Source organism: Stomoxys calcitrans, chromosome 3, assembly GCF_963082655.1.
Source record: "Stomoxys calcitrans chromosome 3, idStoCalc2.1, whole genome shotgun sequence".
NCBI classification, from domain to species: Eukaryota; Metazoa; Arthropoda; class Insecta; order Diptera; family Muscidae; genus Stomoxys; species Stomoxys calcitrans.
This window is the reverse complement of record NC_081554.1, coordinates 80,646,007-80,665,821: the sequence shown is the minus strand read 5'-3', so window position 1 is coordinate 80,665,821 and position 19,815 is coordinate 80,646,007. Positions and strand designations below refer to the sequence as shown.

At 38.6% G+C, this 19,815-nt stretch overlaps 2 protein-coding genes across 2 annotated transcripts in view; one reads left to right on the top strand and one right to left on the bottom strand.

Moving 5' to 3' along the window:
* Positions 1–11,893, bottom strand: part of LOC106093852 (adult cuticle protein 1) — a 405,361-nt gene extending 393,468 nt beyond the window's left edge. Inside the window, exon 1 of the mRNA XM_059364534.1 lies at positions 11,883–11,893. The gene's annotated coding sequence lies outside the window, so the exon portion shown is untranslated. The remainder of the gene's footprint in view (positions 1–11,882) is intronic.
* Positions 1–19,815, top strand: part of LOC106085679 (slowpoke-binding protein) — a 374,280-nt gene that overhangs the window by 28,077 nt on the left and 326,388 nt on the right. The gene's annotated exons all lie outside the window — the stretch shown is intronic.

Below are 19,815 nucleotides of genomic sequence, written 5' to 3'. Positions count from 1 at the left end.
AAGGCGTTCAGTTCGGCCGGGCCGAACTTTGGATACCCACCACCTCGGGTATTATGTAAACCACCTTTTATTAAAATCCGGTGTAAATTGTATACCTTATGTCCCATAGCAGTTTTATCGAAACATGTTCCGATTTGGACCAAAATATTGGTCTTTTTAGAGCCTGTAACTAAAAATAAACCGATCAGAACCATATGCGACACGGATGTCGTAAAGCCTTACACAACGAACTGTCACAAATCTCGGCGAAATCGAACAATAAATGCGCTTTTATGGGCCCAAAACTTTAATTCGGGGGATCGGTCTATATAGTAGCTATATTTAAATCTGCACCGATCGGGGCCAAATTAAGGAAGGATGTCGAAGAGCTTAAGACAACGAACTGTCCCAAATCTCGGCAAAATCGGAAAATAAATGCGCCTTTTATGGTCGCAAAACCAAAAACAAAGGGATCGGTCTACAGGCAGCTATATCAAAACCTGGACCGATCTGGGCCATATTGACGAAGGACGTCGAAGAGCCTACCGCAACTCACTACCTCAAATTTCCGCAAAATCGGACAATAAATGCGTCTATTATGACCCCAAAACCCTAAATCGGAGGATCGACCTATATGGCAGCTATATCCAAATCTGGACCGATCTGGGCCAAATTGACGAAGGATGTCGAAGGCCCTAAGACAACTCATTGTCCCAAATTTCAGCAAAATCGGATAATAAAAGTGGATTTTATGGGCCTAAGACTCTCAATCGGAGCATCGGTCTATATGGCAGCTATATCCAAATCTAGACCGATCTGGGCCAAATTGACGAAGGATATCGAGGGGCCTAACCCAACTCACTGTCCCAAAATTCAGCAAAATCGGATAAAAAATATGGCTTTTATGGGGCTAAGACCCTCAATCGGAGGATCGGTCCATATAGCAGCTATATCCAAATCTGGACCGATCTGGGCCAAATTGACGAAGGATGTCGAAAGCCCTAAGACAACTCATTGTCCCAAATTTCAGCAAAATCGGATAATAAAAGTGGATTTTATGGGTCTAAGACTCTCAATCGGAGCATCGGTCTATATGGCAGCTATATCCAAATCAAGACCGATCTGGGCCAAATTGACGTAAGATGTCGAAGGGCCTAACGTAACTCAGTGTCCCAAATTTCAGCAAAATCGGATAATAAATGTGGCTTTTAAGGGGCTAAAACACTTAATCGGCGGATCGGTTCATATGGGGGCTATATCAAGATATAGTCCGATATAGCTCATATCCGAACTTAACCTTCTTATGGACAAAAAAAGAATCTGTGCAAAGTTTCAGCTCAATATCTACATTTTTAAAGATTGTAGCGTGATTTCAACAGACAGACGGACAGACGGACGAACATGTCTAGATCGTCTTAGATTTTTACGCTGATCAAGAATATATATACTTTATGGGGTCGGAAATGGATATTTCGAAGTATTGCAAACGGAATGGCAAAATGAATATACCCCCATCCTTCGGTGGTGGGTATAAAAAGGGTACTGATATAAATAAGCCCCATGCCACAATGGACATAAACCTAAGCCAGTAATCGGCTTGTTGTGCGCTGTAAATATTAAAAGTAACCCCGAAAAAGAAAATCTAAGCCCGTGCTACTTACAAAATCCTTAATTGTTTTTCATACTACTCCCCTAAGTAGGTTCATGTCCGGTATTGTGTCCCCACCTAAGTGCCGGTATCTGTTAGACGCGAAAGCCGGGCAATGACAAAGGAAATGCTCCAACGTCTCATCATCTTCCCCGCATGCCCTACACATGCTATCACTTGCCACACCGATTTTGCATAAGTGAGCTCGTAGGCCTATGTGTCCCGTTATGCTACCAATAGCTATACTGACCACCTTCTTACTTCCTTTCAGTAAAAGCCTCGTCCTCTCACGATCCGGGTCTCCCCATAGGATTTTCGCCGTGCTACCGACCGTTTCGTTGCCCACACCCTTAACTCGACTGCGTCGATTCGAAAGGCTTCGAGTTAAGCAAGTTTATTGACGGCAGTTCTCTGGCCTTCACTGTCAAATCGTCTGTTTTCTCATTCCCAGTAACTCCGCTAAGGTCAGGCACCCAAACAATGCTGATCCTGCCATCCCAGAGAATGCGTTAATCTTCTTCTTACATTCTGTTCGCGATCTTACCGTGCTGGTTGTTATTGCTCTTATGGCCTGTTTACTGTCCGTTAAGATGCTCATACTCTAAAGCCTGTCAAAAAATCAGTTTTATCAATTGAACTAAAACTATTTCCGTTCTGCAATAGCAAATAAAATTTTTCTGTCAATTCCAATTCTCTAAATCTTGTTTTTTTTTTCTAGTGTACCAAAGGCTTGCCGTTCAATGTTGTATTAGTTTTTTGGTATTCCTATTACATCAAACTTTGTTCGTTGTGCTTTGTCAATGGCATTTCAGTTCATAGTTGTGAGTATTTTTTTTTTGTTGAGTTTGTGTGAGTGTGAGTGTGTGTGTGTGTGTGCAAGTGTGACTAAAATCCTTGCGGTTTGCGTTCATTGTCCTTTTGCGATGCAGTTGGCCCCGAGCGGAGTGATGTTGAAGTTCTTCTCCTTTGTGTGTGCATAAAAATGTAGGGCATTGTGTATACCTCAATTACATTCCCTTTGTGTTCGCAGGCAATTTCAGTGGAATGGTTCATTAAGAACGCATAAAGAAGGAATTTTAGCAGGAAATAACGATGACACCGCAGTATTTGCGATAATCACTGAAGACATCTCATTATGGTTTTTGATTTGCTTTATCCCCTTAAGAGTACACCTGCTCTCTGGTGGCTTTCTGGTGGGAAGGGAAAATTCAAAAATATTCCTCGTAACTATGCCATGCTAAAGTAGGTCAAATGGAATTTACAACACTCTGTCAAAAGGTAATGAAGAAAAAAGTTTTTCAAGTTATTGCAAGTCAAATTTACTTGGTATTCATTTTTATTTTTAGAAAATGCAATGAATTAATGTAGCAAAGCTCTTGATTTGGTTTATTTGTAAAGAGTTTTATGAAGTGTTTGAATTGTGGTACCCTACACTACCACTGTGGTAATTTGGGGCATTTGGGAGCAATGGGTGAAACAAGAGATGAGTAGCTGACATTTCCAAGTTTCTCTAAAATGTGAGCGTAATGAATCTCATCGCTTAATAGCCACCACTATATACTCGTATTTGTATACCCTAAACCACAGGATGGGCGTATACCCATTTCTTCATTCCGTTTGTAACACTTCGAAATTGTGATTGTCATGACATTTTAAGTCGATCTAGCCATGGCCGTCCGTCCGTCTCTCGAAAGCACGATTACTTTCGAATGAGTAAGGCTAGACGCTAAAAATTAAGCACAAATACTTTTTAATAACGTAGGTCGGTTGGGATTATAAATGGGTCAAATCGGTCCATGTTTTGATATAGCTGCCATATAAACTGATCTTGCATCTTGGCTTCTTGATAGAGGGCGCAATTCTCGTCTGATTTGACTGAAATTTTGCTCGTGGTGTTTTGGTATCACTTCCAACAACTGTTCTAAGTATGGTTGAAATCGGTGCATAACCTTATATAGCTGCCATATAAACCTATTTTGGATCTTGACTTCTCGAGCTTCTAGAAGGTGCAATTCTTATCTGATTTGGCTGAAATTTTGCACATGGTCATTTGGTATCACTGCCAATAACTGTGCTAAATACGGTTCAAATCGGTTCATAAACTGATATAGCTGCAATATAAACCGATGTCTCAAGTTGACACTGGGCCACTGGTGGGCGCAATTTTTACTCGATTTGCTTGAAAATTTGGAAGTGGTATTTTTCTATGACTTCTAACAGCCATATCGGTCAATAATTTGATGTTGCTCATATAAATATTGAGAAAGTCATTCAAAGAATTTGACAAATGCGATCCATAGTGGAGGGACGAACTTTTCACGATTTTACTTGTTGTTATTCGTTTGTAACACATCGAATTATCCATTACCGATCCTAAACAGTATGTCTATTCTTCTGTTTGTCCGTTCGCCTGTTGTAATCATGTGCAACCTTCAAAAATTGAGAAATTGAGCGAAATTTGACACCGATACGTATTTCCATACGAAGATTAAGTTAATGAACGGGCCACGTATAATATTTGGATATGGCAGCCATATTTGAAACAGTGATTTGCGCTACTCTACCCAAAGTCCGAACAGAATGGGGTCTTAAGCCGTTAACAAATTTATTTATTACTCGATTTCGAAAAAAAAAAAACTTCAAACTGCCAGTAACACTATGCCATTCTAGATAAGAACTTAATATGGTCCAGATCGTGCCATATTTAGATATAGCTGCCATATATACCGATCTTCGGGTATAAGGTCTTAAGCCCATGAAGGCTTTATTTATTACCCCATTTCGTAGATATTTTAAACAGTGGGTTGTTTTAATCCTCCCAACATCCGACCTAAATATGAATCAGATCAGTCTATACAGACATAGTTGTCATAAAGGTCGATCTTCTAATCGTGATCCCATAAAACGCGGATTTCTTGCCTGATTTCGCTGAAACTCTTACTTGTATATGTGTTCTCGGGACCTGAGTCAAATATGATCGAGATTAGCCCCTATTTAGATATAACTATGGATATAGAAGTGCAGTTATAATAAACCAGTAGGGCAAAAGTCGGGTGGTGCCGACTGTATAATACCCTACACCTACCTTATAAGTACAATGTGTGAGCTATATCCAATTCATAATCAATTTTGATGGACCTCGGCGGATGTTTACAGGTGGGTTGTTAAACAACCCGTATCAAATTTAGAGCAAATATGTTCAAACTGTAATAACTACGGCTAAAAAATTACATTATTGCAAATTACCCAAAATCTGACGAACATATGTAAGGACGCTATATCTAAATCTGAACCGATTTCGAGCAACCTTCTAAGATATTGTGGTAGTCGTTGAGGAAAGCGTTGTGCAAAATTTTGGCAAGATTGTTCTATAAATGCGCTTGCAGTTGGGAGCAATATCTAAATCAGAACCGATTTCAAGCAAACTTCACAGATATTGTGAAGGTCGTCGGAGAAAGAGTTATGCAAAGTTTTGTGTAGATTGATCAGTAAATGAGCTTGCAGTGTCTCTAGAAGGGAAAATTGGACGAGATATATAAATATATGAGAGCTATATCTAAATCTCAACCGATTTCTATGAAATTCACCAGTAATGTCGAGAGCCATAAAACAATCCTTCCTGCCAAATTTCGAGAGAATCGGTTAACAAATGACCATTTTATTGCATTATTCCTAAAAATCGGACGAACATCTATATGGGACCTATATCTAAATCTGAACCAATTGTTACCAATTTTATTATGCTTCGTCTCTAAGCCGAAAAACATGATCGTACGATCATGTTTTTCGGCTTATAGAACGATCTGCCGATTTCTGATCTTCTATTACGTAAATTGCCTAAAAATGCCACTCAAGTGACCATTCATATAAGCCAACGAATCAAAGCACTCTTCCAGACTAGCGGAATTCTAATTGCAAGAGCTTACTGTAACGGGTTAGGAAAGTCTTTCGCAGTCATCGTTTGTAACACATCGAAATATTGATCTGAGACCCTACGAAGTGTATATATATTCTGGATCGTCTTGACATTCCAAGTCGATTTAGACCTATCTGCCGTCTGTCGAAAGCATGCTAAATTTCGTAGGAATAACGGTAGGCGCTTGAAATTTTGCATGAGTCCTTCCTATTAATGTGAGTCAGTTAGGATTGTAAATGAGCTAAATCGGTCTATGTTTTGATTTTTATGTGGCTCCTATCCTAGATCTTGACTACTTGAGTCTCTAAAGGGCGCAGTTCTCATCCTATAAACCGGTTTCGGATCTTCACTTCTTGAACCGCTAGTGGACGCAATTATTATCGGATTTGGCTGAAATTTTGTAAGTATTTTGGATCGACCATCAACAACTATGCCAAGTATGGCCTAAACGGGTTCATTATAAGCCATAGATCCTATATAAACTGATACCGGATCTTGTCTTCTTGAGCAGCTAGAGGGCGCAATTATTAACCGATCTGGCTGAATATTTCCATGAAGTGGTTAGTTTTAACGTCCAACAATTGTGCCAAGTATGGTCTTTATCGGTTCACGACCTGATAAAGCTCCCATATAAACCACACAATTCTTATCCGATTTGGCCAATATTTTGCACAATGAACAGCCATACCAAGTTTGGCCTCAATCGGTTCATAACTTGGTATAGCTCAAATAGCATAGCAATTATTATCCATTAATATAGAGATATCGACGAGAGAACTTGACAAGTGCTATTCATGGTGGAGGGTATTTAAGGTACGGCCTAATCAAACTCAGCACTCTTTTACTTTTTGTACTTGTTTTTACATTTCTTTAGTTGTTTTTGGCCACCGTGGTGGCGCAGAGGTTAGCATGAATATTGAAAGGCATAACACAATACACTGTCCCAAATTTCAGCAAAATCGGATAATAAATGTGGCTTTTATGGGCCTAAGACCCTAAATCGGCGGATCGGTCTATATGGGGGCTATAGCCGATGTAGCCCATCTTCGAACTTAACCTGCTTATCGACAAAAAAAGAAACTGTGCAAAGTTTCAGCTCAATATTTCTTTTTTTAAAGACTGTAGAGTGAGTTCAACAGACAGACAGACGGACATTGTCCCAAATTTCAGCAAAATCGGATAATAAATGTGGCTTTTATGGGACTAAGACCCTAAATCGGTGGATCGGTCTATATGTGGGCTATAGCCGATCTTCGAACTTAACCTGCTTATGGACAAAAAAAGAATCTGTGCAAATTTTCAGCTCAATATTTTTTTTTTAAAAAACTGTAGCGTGATTTCAGCAGACAGACGGACTGGCATGTCCAGATCGTCTTAGATTTTTACGCTGATCAAGAATATAAACACTTTATAGGGTCGGAAATGGATATTTCGATGTGTTGCAAACGGAATGACAAAATGAATATACCCCCATCCTTCGGTGGTGGGTATAAAAACATTTCAATGATAAGCAAATTTTTGTTTCGAAGACTTAGCCAAAACGTCGGCTTGCCCAGCTTTATTTAATTGTATTTATTTAATAATTATTTTCAAAGATGCTCTATTTGTTATCACATTATGCAGTGTTATATCGAACATACACAAAATTCTCATTCAACTCTAATATATCCGTATATAAGATGGAGCTATGTAAAAGCTCTAAATATAGCATAGCTCTGATCAGGGTTCATGGTGGCGGCTACTTTATGCACAAAGCATTGCCAATATTACGTATGCGACACAGTGTCCTAAACAACCATTCCAGCACTCAACTGTTAATACAAGAGCGAGTACATTTTCAAATTTCCATAACAATTTACGAATACAAATCCAATTTAATCTTCTTCCAAAATTTGATGTTTATACATGAGCTATGGTTTATGTTAGCAGATTGAAGGCTGAACATGAAAATTGTTCGCTTTTCTTTTGCTTCAATTGATGAGCATATATTCAGTTTATACAAATGACAGATAAAGGCGCTTTAGTGTTAAGAGAATTTCATTTTATTTGTTCTCTTCCTTCGACCAGCTGATGACCAGACAAAGCATTCTGTTTAGGTTTTCTTTTCTTTTTTTCCATTTGTGCAGAGTAATGCCTATTTCCTCTTTCCTTCATGGCAAGATTTCCACCCACGGCTATGCGGTGGTGTTCGCCTTAGTCATCACCATAACTTTGGGCCATCGATGGTGACAAATAGTTGAGGACAAGATATTGCTTTTGAATATCTGCTAAATAAATTCCATAGTTATTGAAATGTGTTCCATTGATAACAAGTGTATGTGTGTGTATGTGCTTGTGCGGCGGGTCTATTTCCAAAATGAACGCTATGAGATCGATATAATAAACATGTGGATTTATTTGCAATTTCCCAACAAGGCCCTTATTTTCTTTAAGCATCGCAACGGAAGCTATAATACATTTCAAATCAAATCTCATTTTTCCGATGGTGACATCGACAGCCAAGGGAAAAATTACCATCATACAGTACTTTCAAAGTACTTGGGTTGAATGTTGGCATTTTCTTTACAAAAGCCTTAGGAAATGAACAGTGACTTAAAGAGAAATATGAGAATTTATTTGAATAGATGAACTAGATGACTGATAAGTTGGAGGAAATTAAGGATAGCTTTCAGTAAAATTCCAAAAAAAAAAAAAAAAACAAGTGAAAAGGCGTTAAGTTCGGCCGGGCCAAACTTTGGATACCCAACACCTCGGGTATATATGTAAATCACCTTTCATCGAAACCCGGTGAAAATTGCATACCTTATGTCCCATTGCAGTTATATCGAAATTTGTTCCGATTTGGACCAAATACAAATAAGTACAAGTCATTGTTCAACTGTGTATAGCAAAATATTGGTCTTTTTAGTATTTCCAAAAATAAACCGATCTGAACCATAAACGACACGGATGTCGAAAAGCCTAACAGCCTAATAAGTCACTGTTTCAAATTCCAGTGATATCGGATTATAAATGTGCTTTATATGGGGCCAAGACTTTAAATCGAGATATCGGTCTATATGGCAGCCATATGCAAATCTTGATCGATCTAGACCAAATTATATGTGGAGGGGCTTGACTTAACTCTCTGTCACAAATTTCGGCAACATCGGTTAACAAAACAACTTTCAGGATTTGCATATCGCCGCTTTTATCATCCTTGAGTCGTTTGTGCTACACATTCCTATAAACTGCAAATTTGTATGATTTGATCTGTTATGCCTGGTATGCGAATATTCTTCCCCCATCTTGCGTATGCTCACGGCCATCCTGTCTTTTTAAACTCACCACCATTGGATGGAGTCTGTATATATTCTTGATCGTGTTGACATTGATATTGATAAAGCTCCCATATAAGCCGATCTGCCCACTTTCTACGGCCCCAACAAGTTTAAATTTTTAGCTGATTTTGCATAAAATTTGTGCGTAAAGTACAAAGGTGCTGTACACATAGGGGGGGCTACAGCCCAACCAAATAAAAGCAACAGCATAACATCAAAATAAGTAAAGAAGCATTAAGGTCGGCCGGGCCGAACATTAGATACCTACCACCTCGGTTATATATAAACCCAATTTCGTCAAAATCACGTACGGGATGACTGTGAGCATGAAAATCCGGGCAGCACCAGCTTAAAGACTAAGATCATGTGATACTGAATATGAGAAGGCAAATTATTGGCGCTTTTAAATGACTACTGGTCATAATCTTCCCGCGGCGATCGGTCCGACCGGAACGGGCTTTTAAGCTTGACGAGGATCGCTTTCTGCACATTCAATTGCGGAAAATGAACCTGCAGCAGCCATATCGATGTTTGATCCAAAAAGGACCCAACTTGCCACAAATCACTCTTGAAAATTTCAACAAAGTCGGGTAATAAAGGGATCTTTTATGGGTCCAATGTCGTAAATCGAGAAATCGATATGTGTGGCAGCTATATTCATCGATATATATGGCAGCTATATCCATATATGCCGGGCCGAACATTGGGTGCCTACCACCTCGGGTACATATTCTCAATTTCGTCAAAATCCGGTACGAGATGACTATGAGCATGAAAATCCGGACGGCACCGACTCCGTGTATGTGATACTGAATATGAGAAGGAAAGTTATCGGCGCCTTTAAATGGCCATTGGCCATAATCTTTCCGCAGCGATCGGTCTTATGGACCGGAAAGGCCTTTTGAGCTTGACAAGGATCGCTATCTCCACTTTCAATAGCGGAAAATGAACCTGCAACAGCTACATCGACATTTGGTACGAATCGGACCCAACTTGCCACAAATCACTGGCCAAATTTTAAACAAATCGGGTAGACCCCTGTATTACCCGATTTTATTGAAATTTTGAAGAGTGATTTGTGGCAAGTTGGGTTCAATTCGGACCAAATGTCGATATAGCTGCTGCTGGAAGTTTACTTTATGGAAGATCTATATATATACATCCATGTGTGATCCAATCAGCTATATCCATATGTCATCCGATTAGCATCATATTCGGGGAGCATATTTAGGGGTTTAACATAGCACAATGTACTTAATTTCAGCAAAATCGGGTAAAATTCACTAGGAATAGGTGAAAGGCCTTCTATTGGGAGATCGATGCTTATGGGGCCAACTAACATAGCTCACTGTGTTTAATTTCAGTAAAATGCGGCTTTGATGGTCCTGAGAACTGAAATCGGTAGATCGATGTTAATAGGGTCTACATTAAGACAAATACCGATTTGGACCATATCCGGCCCGGATATCAGGGATTTTAATACAAATTATTGTCTACATTTCAGCATAATCAGGTGACAAATTCAGATTTTATGGGCCTAAGACCTTAAGTCAGAAGATCGGTCCACATGGGGACTATATTAACATATAGTCCAATTTGGGCCATAAACGGCATGGATGTCGGGAATCTCAACACAAATCATTGTGACAAATTCCAATTCGGGTAATAAATAGAGCTTTTACGAGCCTAAGGCGCTAAATCGGGAGATCGGCCTATATGGGGGCAATATCAGGATATAGTCCAATAAAGTCATAGTTTTACTTAACCTGCCTATGGACATAGAAATAATTTGAGCTCAATATGTTCATTTTCTAAGACTGTAGCGTGCTTTCCGTAGACAGACGGATGAACATGTTAAGATCGTCTTGGATTCTTACGGCGACCAAAAATATTAATAAGACTGTCTGTCCCATGTATTTTGCTTTTGATCCCAATAAGCAAAATAAGCACTATTTTGGCGATCGGTTAACGATAATCCTTTGACATGACATCCAAATTGGACTTTGTGATTTTTGGGGAGTACAGTTAAGTATTTTCGGTTCTAGCTCAAAATTGACAAATAATGGAAACTTTATAGCGTAGGATGTTCAATGCTCTTGCAACAAAACATTATCCTTGAGTTACATTTACACTACGTCATTGTGTTACTAGGAATCGGTAAGCCGCAGAGCTATGGAGAGACATCGGGAGCAAAGCATACAGGAAGTCCGTTTGAACCCCTTGGCTGCGGTCTGCTGAAAAGTTTCTTGTTTTCTATATTCTTCCTTAGAACCCGGAGGCCATAGTGGCACAGAGGATTACTTGACGCCAAATGCCTGGGCTTAAATCCCGCATCAGAAAAATTTTTAGCGTTGGTTACCCCCTTGCTATTGCTGGTTACATTTGTGAGGTATCCCCCCATGTTAAAACTTCTCTACCAATTGATGTCGTTATGCGGCACTCCGCTTGGACTCGGCATAAACGGAGGACCCTTATCATTGAGCGTAAACTTCAATCAGATCGCACTCATTGATATGAGTGAAGTATCCCCCGTTCCTTAATGGAATCTTCATGGGAAATTTAGTTTGTAGTAAGAACCCGGATCAGGGTTTCAGAGGCGGACATGACAAGCATTGCATCACGATAACAACTGTTGGAGCATTGGCTCTAATGTTCTATTAAATTTACCTCATTCTGATTGGAACACCTTCTTTTATCACCTCGATCTAGCGATTCTTATCAGTTTATACTTCCCAAATCGTCCAAAAGTCTGATACACGCATTCTTACTGTTATTTCTCCTGCCATTCATTTTGACTCACTGTGCGGTACTAGACCAACATGTTGTCCTTCAACAGCGCTTCCATAATCTATTTCTACGTCATCATTGCCATCAGCGCTTTCGTCATCAGTGAAACTTTTTCTTTCGTTTCATTGTTATTTATATTTTTTTCCTAGCTCGTGGTAAAGCTCCTCAAACGAAACAAAAAAAAAAAAAACAAGAAACAGCTGAAAGTCCTTTTCGCCGTCGAGACACAGCGCTCAAACACAACAACAACTGCGACTACCCTAGATGATGCCTAAAGGAAAACTTAAAGTTGCGTTTCTGTATTTCATTTCATCGCTCTTCATTTCCGTTTCCTTTATTGCTTCGTTGTGGCAGCCGAATATCCATGATATGCTATCGCCTCTATGCTTTAGAGTAGTCGTTGTAGTTGCGTTCACTTTGTTTGCCTCGACCATGCTGATGTTTCCCCAGTGAGCCCTTGAGCTTTGTTTATTGCATGTTTATGGCCCATCCAAAGTTTGGCTGCTCAATGATTGCGTCGGGGAGATATAAGGAGGCAGGGCATCATCATTTCTTTATCAATGTTTGTACGCAATTTGGGAAATATTTGCGTGGAAACTCCAATTGTTACACCTAGCCAAAAAAAAACAAAGGAAACGAAAAAGCAATGCGATTTGTGAAATATTTTTAAAAGTTTTTAAAGGCAATCGGGAAGGAAGTTAGCCATACACTAAGCAGGGCAAAACTACCAAAGTTTGGTATTGAGTTTAATTGGTTAAGAAAATTAATAGTTTCATTGACAATTTTCATACCCTCCACCGAAGAATGGGGGTATATTCATTTTGTCATTCCGTTTGCAATACATCGAAATATCCATTTCCGACCCTTTTATATATATTCTTGATCAGCATAAAAATCTAAGACGATCTAGACATGTCCGTCCGTCTGTCCATCTGCCTGTTGAAATCAAGCTACAGTCTTTAAAAATAGAGATATTGAGCTAAAACTTTGCACAGATTCTTTTTTGGTCCATAAGCAGGTTAAGTTCGAAGATGAGCTATTTCGGACTATATCTTTATATAGCCCCCGATCGGTTTGGCCTATTTAGGGTCTTAGGCCCATAAAAGCCACATTTATTTTTTTTTTTTTTTTTTTTTTTTATTTTTTTATTCTTAAGTCTATAGATTATAATCCTTACAGACTAAATTATATGCTAAATATTTACGAATATATACATATTTTAGATTCAAAATAAATAAAACTATGTGTTTAAGTGAAGTATTAATTTTCTTTTAACAGAATCACGTTTTTCAGAGAGATCGATGAGGCTATAAAATTTATTAAATTCAACAAAGAGGCGGCGTAAAGGGTCGTTGTTTGCATAGTTTGATGTGAAATAATTTATTTGAAATAGCTGATAGTTTCGGGATGGCCTTAAGGGAACATTTATGTAAATTCTATTCAAAATAAAATCGGAGATTATTTTGCCTTGCATTATATTGATAAGGAAAGTAACATTCAGCATTATTCGTCGGCTTTTTAATGTTGGTAATTTTATTAAGTTTAATCTGTATTCGTACGATGGTAGAGCCCGAGGGTCCCAGCCACGCCCCTTAAGGCAAAATAAAAGAAATTGTTTCTGAACTGACTCAATCGCATTCGAATGAATGGAATAGGCTGGATCCCAAATAATGGACCCATATTCCAAAGTAGAACGTACAAAAGAAATATATAATTGTTTCGTTACTAAGGGATCTGAAAATTCTTTACTCCAACGCTTGATAAATCCCAAACTTCTATAAGCTTTGTTCGTAATTAAGGAAATATGTTTTCTAAAATCCAACCTGTGGTCCAACAGAATCCCCAAATCATGAATAGAGTCCACATACTCCACCATACAATCATTCAAATAGTAACTCGTATCAATTCTTCTCAGCCGAAAGAAAGACATATGTTTACATTTTAAAGTGTTTAGTTCTAGCAAGTTAGCATTGCACCATTTATAAAACTCATTAAGATCGGATTGCAGTATACACTGGTTTGCTTCCTCATTAAAAGAGTAGAAAATTTTAACATCATCTGCATACATTAGAACCTTTGATCGATGTATCACGCTGGGCAGGTCATTTATAAACAATGTAAATAAGACCGGTCCAAGATGCCTTCCTTGAGGAACACCGGATGTCACAATTATCTTGTCAGAAATAGCATTTCCTACTTTCACCATCTGAGCTCTGCCCATTAGATATGATCTTATCCACTTCAATAACGCATTGGAGAAACCCATAAGATGCAACTTCAACAACAGTAATTCGTGATTGACCTTATCAAAAGCCTTACTAAAGTCTGTATAAATACAGTCAGTTTGATATCGTCTTCTAAATCCTTCATTTACAATCGTAGTTAACTCTAAAAGATTCGTCACTGTAGACCGATGCTTCCGGAAGCCATGCTGAAATTTACAAAAAACAGATGAGACCTGAAAGGATAATATCTCAGTCACAATTTTTTCAAATAATTTAGGAATTGTATTCAGTTTAGCGATTCCTCTATAGTTCGATGCATCAATTCTACTACCCGATTTGAATAAAGGTACAATAAACGATTCTTTCCATATTGGTGGTAAATAGCCAGTATCCAGGGACTTATTGAACATTATAGAGAGAGGAAGAGCAAAATTCTCTGCACAGTATTTAAGAATGCATGAAATTATCCGATTTTGCTGAAATTTGGGACAGTGAGTTGTGTTAGGCCCTTCGATATCCTTCCTCAATTTGGCCCAGATCGGTACAGATTTGGATATAGCTGCCATAAAGACCGATCTCTCGATTAAAGGTTTTGGGACCATAAAAGCCACATTTATTATTCGATTTTGCTGAAATTTGGGATTGTAAGTTGTGTTATGCACTTCGACATGCTTCTTCAATTTGGCCCAGATTTGGATATAGCTGCCATATATCTTAGATTTGGATATAGCTGCCATATATAGCTGCCATAGATCTTAGGCCCATAAAAGCCACATTTATTATCCGATTTAACTGAAATTTGGGACAGTAAGTTGTGTTATGACCCTCGACATCTTTCTGCAACATGGCCCAGATCGGTCCAGATTTGGACATAGCTGCCATATAGACCGATCTCTCGATTTGAGGTTTTGGTCCAATAAAAGCCACATTTATTATCCGATTTTGCTGAAATTTGGGACAGTGGATTGCGTTATGCCTTTCGACACCTTTCTACAAAATGGCTTAGATCGGTCTATATTTGGATATAGCTGCCACATAGACCGATCTCTCGATTTAAGGTTTTGGTCCCCTAAAAAGGGCATTTATAATCCGATTTAACTGAAATTTAACACAGTGACTTGTGTTAGAATTATCGACATCCATGTCTTATATGGTTCAGATTGGTTTATTTTTAGATACAGCTACTAAAAAGACCAATGTTTTATTATACACTACTAAACAATGACTTGTACTTATTAGTATTTGGTCCAAATCAGAACATATTTCAATATAGCTGCTGTGGGCACATGCAAATTTTGCCCATGAACATTCCACTAAGGAACAGGGGAAAACTTCTCAAATATCAATGAGTGCAGTCCGATTCAAGTTTTAGCTCAATGATAAGGGGCCTCCGTTTTACAGCCGAGTCCAAACTGCGTGCCGCAGTGCGATACCTCTTTGGAGAGAAGTTTTACATGGCATAGTACCTCACAAATGTTGCCAGCATTAGGAAGGGGAAAACCAACGGTGAAAATTTTTTCTGATTATCTCGCCAGGATTCGAACCCAGGCGTTCAGCGTCATAGACCGACATGCTAACCTCTGCACTAGGGTGGCTATGGGTATATAGAATGCATTTTTCAACGGATTTTGACGAAGGGTTATTTACATATATACGCCTTTTTACTTGTTTATCCGATTTCACTGAAATTGTATTCAGTGAGTGGTTTTAAGCTTCCATAACCAAATATGGATCAGATCGGATTATATTTAAATATAGCTGCCATACAGACCAATCTCCCGGCAATGGGTATAAAGCCCATATAAGCTTAATTTTTTAACCGATTTCGCTGAAATTTGAAATATTGAGGTGTTTTAGGCCATACTTAATACAGTTATTGGGAGTCAAAAGGGAACACTATGTGCAAGTTTATAGCCAAATCGGGCGAAATTTGAGGCTTCCAGGCGCTCAAGAAGTCAAATTGGGAGATCGGTTTATATGGGAGCTATATCCAAATCTGAACCAATATGACCCATTTCCAATCCCCAACGACCTACATCAACTTATGGTATATGTGCAAAATTTCAAACGGCTAGCTTTACGCATTCGACCGCAATCGTAATTTCGACAGACGGACGAACGGACGGACATGGCTAGATCGAGACAGAATATCGAGACGGTCCAAAATATATATACTTTATGGGGTCGCAAATCATTATTTCGAGGTGTTACAAACGGAATGACTAAGTTAGTATACCCCCATCCTATATGGAAGCTATACCTATGTTGGAAATCATAACACAACACCATGTGCAAAATTTCAACCAAATTGGTTGAAAATTGGGGCTTTCAGTCGCTCAAGAAGTCAAATCGGGAGATCGGTTTATATGGGAGCTATATCATGTTCTTGAACGATTTGGACCTACTTGGCACACTTGTTCGAAATCGTAAAAGAACGCTACATGAAAAACTTCAGCCAAATCGGACAAAAATTGCGGCTGCCTGGGGCTCAAGGAGTCAAATCGGGAGATCGGTTTATATGGGGCTATATCCAAATCTGAACCGATATGGCCCATTTCCAATCCCCAACGACCTACATCTATGCTAAGTATCTGTGCAAAATTTCTAGCGGTTAGTTTTACGCGTTCGACAGTTAATGTGATTTCGACAGACGGACGGACGGACATGGCTAGATCGAATCAGAATATCGAGACGATCCAGAATATATCTACTTTATGGGGTCGCAAATCATTATTTCGAGGTGTTACAAACGGAATGACTAAATTAGTATACCCCCATCCTATGGTGTTGGGTATAAAAAGTTGCCATCTATGACAGCTACCCTAGCCGCCATGGCTAAGCAACTTGTTATATCCTTAGCTATTGGTTGTGTTGAATTTCCATGGTATTAGTGGAAAATCCTTAGGATGTTTTTTTTTCCCAATTACTAGTTGTAAAATTGCAACTAGCAAGCAAAGTGACAAAATCAACAACGACAGGACCAAATTCAGAACAATGAAGCATATATACAATGTTTTAATAACAAAGCCAAAATAAAGTGTTTCAACCTACAAACGAGGGAAATATTTTTATTCTATTGCATGTTGAAGCAATAACAACATGACAAAAAAATGTTTAAATACAACATGACACAATGACAATGGACTTTTGAACATAGACATTGTATGCTTATTTCGGAGAGACATTGAGCACATTTTGAATGAAATATGTTAAATGGACATGAAAGTCGTTCAAACGCATATAAGTATAAGGATTTGCATAGGTGTATACAGATGGGGAAGTTTAAGCAAACAGAAACAGTTTTAAAGTAAATAAGTTCGAGCGACAGAGGCGAAGCATGTCGAACCTCCGCCTTGGATTCTGCTATAAAGTAACATAGTTTGCTTAATATTATATGTGGTTATTTAAAAAAAAAAAAAAAAAAACAGTAAGGAAAGGCAAAATTCGGGCGGTGCCAACTTTATAATACAATACACCTACCCTTAAAATTCAATATGCAAGCTATATCTTATTCTGAACAAATTTTGATGGACCTCAGATGATGTTTTCATATGGGTTATATAACAATCCTTGTCAAATTTCGAGCAAATATTTTCAAGCTGTACTAACTACAGTTGACAAATGCAAATTACCCAAAATCTGACAAACATATATATGGAAGCTACATCTAAATTTGAACCGATTTCGACCAAGCTCTGTAGATATTGTGGTAGTCGTCGAGGAATTGCAGTGGCTCTAGAAATGAAAATCGGGCGATATTCGTATATGACAGCTATATCTAAATCTGAACCGATTTCTATGAAATTCACATATAATGTCGAGTAGCAAGAGTAAATCCTTCCTGCCATATTTCGAGAGAATCGATAAACAAATGACCATTTGATTGCAATATTTCTCAAAACCGAACGAACATATATATGGGAGCTGTATCTAAAACTGAACCGATGTCGACCAAAGATATTATGGTAGTCGAGGAATATTCTTGATCAGCATAAAAATCTAAGACGATCAAGACATGTCCGCCCGTCTGTCTGTTGAAATCACGCTACAGACTTTAAAAATAGAGATATCGAACTGAAATTTTGCATAGATTCTTTTTTGTCCATAAGCAGGTTAAGTTCGAAGATGGGCTATATTGGAGTATATCTTGATATAGCCCCCATATAGACCGATCCGCCAATTTAGGGCCTTAGGCCAATAAAAGCCACATTTATTATCCGATTTTGCTGAAATTTGGGACAGTGAGTTGTGGTAGGCCCTTGACATCCTACTTCAATTTAGCCAAGATTGGCCCTGATTTGGATATAGCGGCCATATAGACCGATCCTCCGATTTAGGGTCCTAGACCAATAAAATCCACATTTATTATCCGATTTTGCTGAAATTTGGGACAGTGAGTTGTGTTAGGGCCTTTGATATCCTTCTTCAATTTGGCCCAGATCGGTGCAGATTTGGTTATGGCTGCCATATAGACCGATCCTCCGATGTAGGGTCTTCGACTCATAAAAGCCACATTTATTATCAGATTTTGCTGAAATTTGGGACAGTGAGTTGTGTTAGGCCCTTTGACATCCTTCTTCAATTTGGCCTAGAGCGGTGCAGATTTGGATATAGCTGCTATATAGACCGATCCCCGGTTTTAGGATTTGGGCTCATAAAAGGCGCATTTATTTTCCGATGGCGCCGAAATTTGAGGCAGTGAGTTAGATTAGGCGACTTGATATACTTCTGCAATATGGCACAAATCGGTTCAGATTTGGATATAGCTGCCATATAGACCGATCTCTCGGTTTTAGGTCTTTGGGGCCACAAAAGGTGCATTTATTGCCCGATGTCGCTGAAATTTTGGGCAGTGAGTTAAGTTAAGCCCCTTGATATACATCTGCAATATGGCACAGATCGGTACAGATTTAGATATAGCTGCCATATATTGTAGATCGATCTCTCGGTTTTAGGTTTTGAGTCCATAAAAGGTGCATTAATTGTCCGATGTCGCTGAAATTTGAGACAGGGAGTTAAGTTAGGCTCTTCGACATTTTTCTGAAACTTGGCCTAAATCGATCCAGATTTGGATATAGCTGCCATGTAGACGGATATCTCGATTTTAAGTCTTGGCCCCATAAAAGGCACATTTATAATCCGATTTCACTGAAATTTGACACACTGACTTATATTAGGCTTTTCGACATGCATGTCGTTTACGGTTCAGATCGGTTTATTTTTGGATATAGCTACTAAAAAGACCAATATTTTGTTATACACAATTGAACAATAACTTGTACTTATTAATATTTGGTCCAAATCGGAATATCCTTCGATATAGCTGGTATGGGACATAACGTATGCAATTTTTACCGGATTTTTATTAAGGGTGGTTAACATGTATACCCGAGGTGGTGGGTATCAAAAGTTCGGCCCGGCCGTACGCCTTTTTACTTGTTTTTTAAATACAATAACACTATCCACATGTGACAGACCGCATAAGCTTTTGTACTTTTCATACAAATAATGTGTTGGCTTTTTTAATGATTTTGTTTTTTCCGCTACAGCTGTCAGCGTTTTCAAATGCTTTTCTCAAGCTGCACTTTTTCATTTCTGATGCTTTTTAAATAATGTATGAATTAGTTGATTAAAAATGCTGTTAATTATGCCGACGAATACAACACACCAATGAATACGCGCAAAGCAGACAGGCACTTTATTTAAACACATTCGCACTAACACACACACAAACACATGTATACCTACACAAAAACAAATGTAGTTCTACGCAGACACTTTCGGACTACCGCTGGTGGCAGAGCTGACGTATTTGAGAATTGTTGAACTGGGCCTTAGGATTGCAAGGAGCTTTAATGTTTTAGACAATCCATATCTCTGGCTGGCCGGTTGACACTCCAGTTGTTTAAGTGAAAATAATATCTAAGCCTGCACACATTT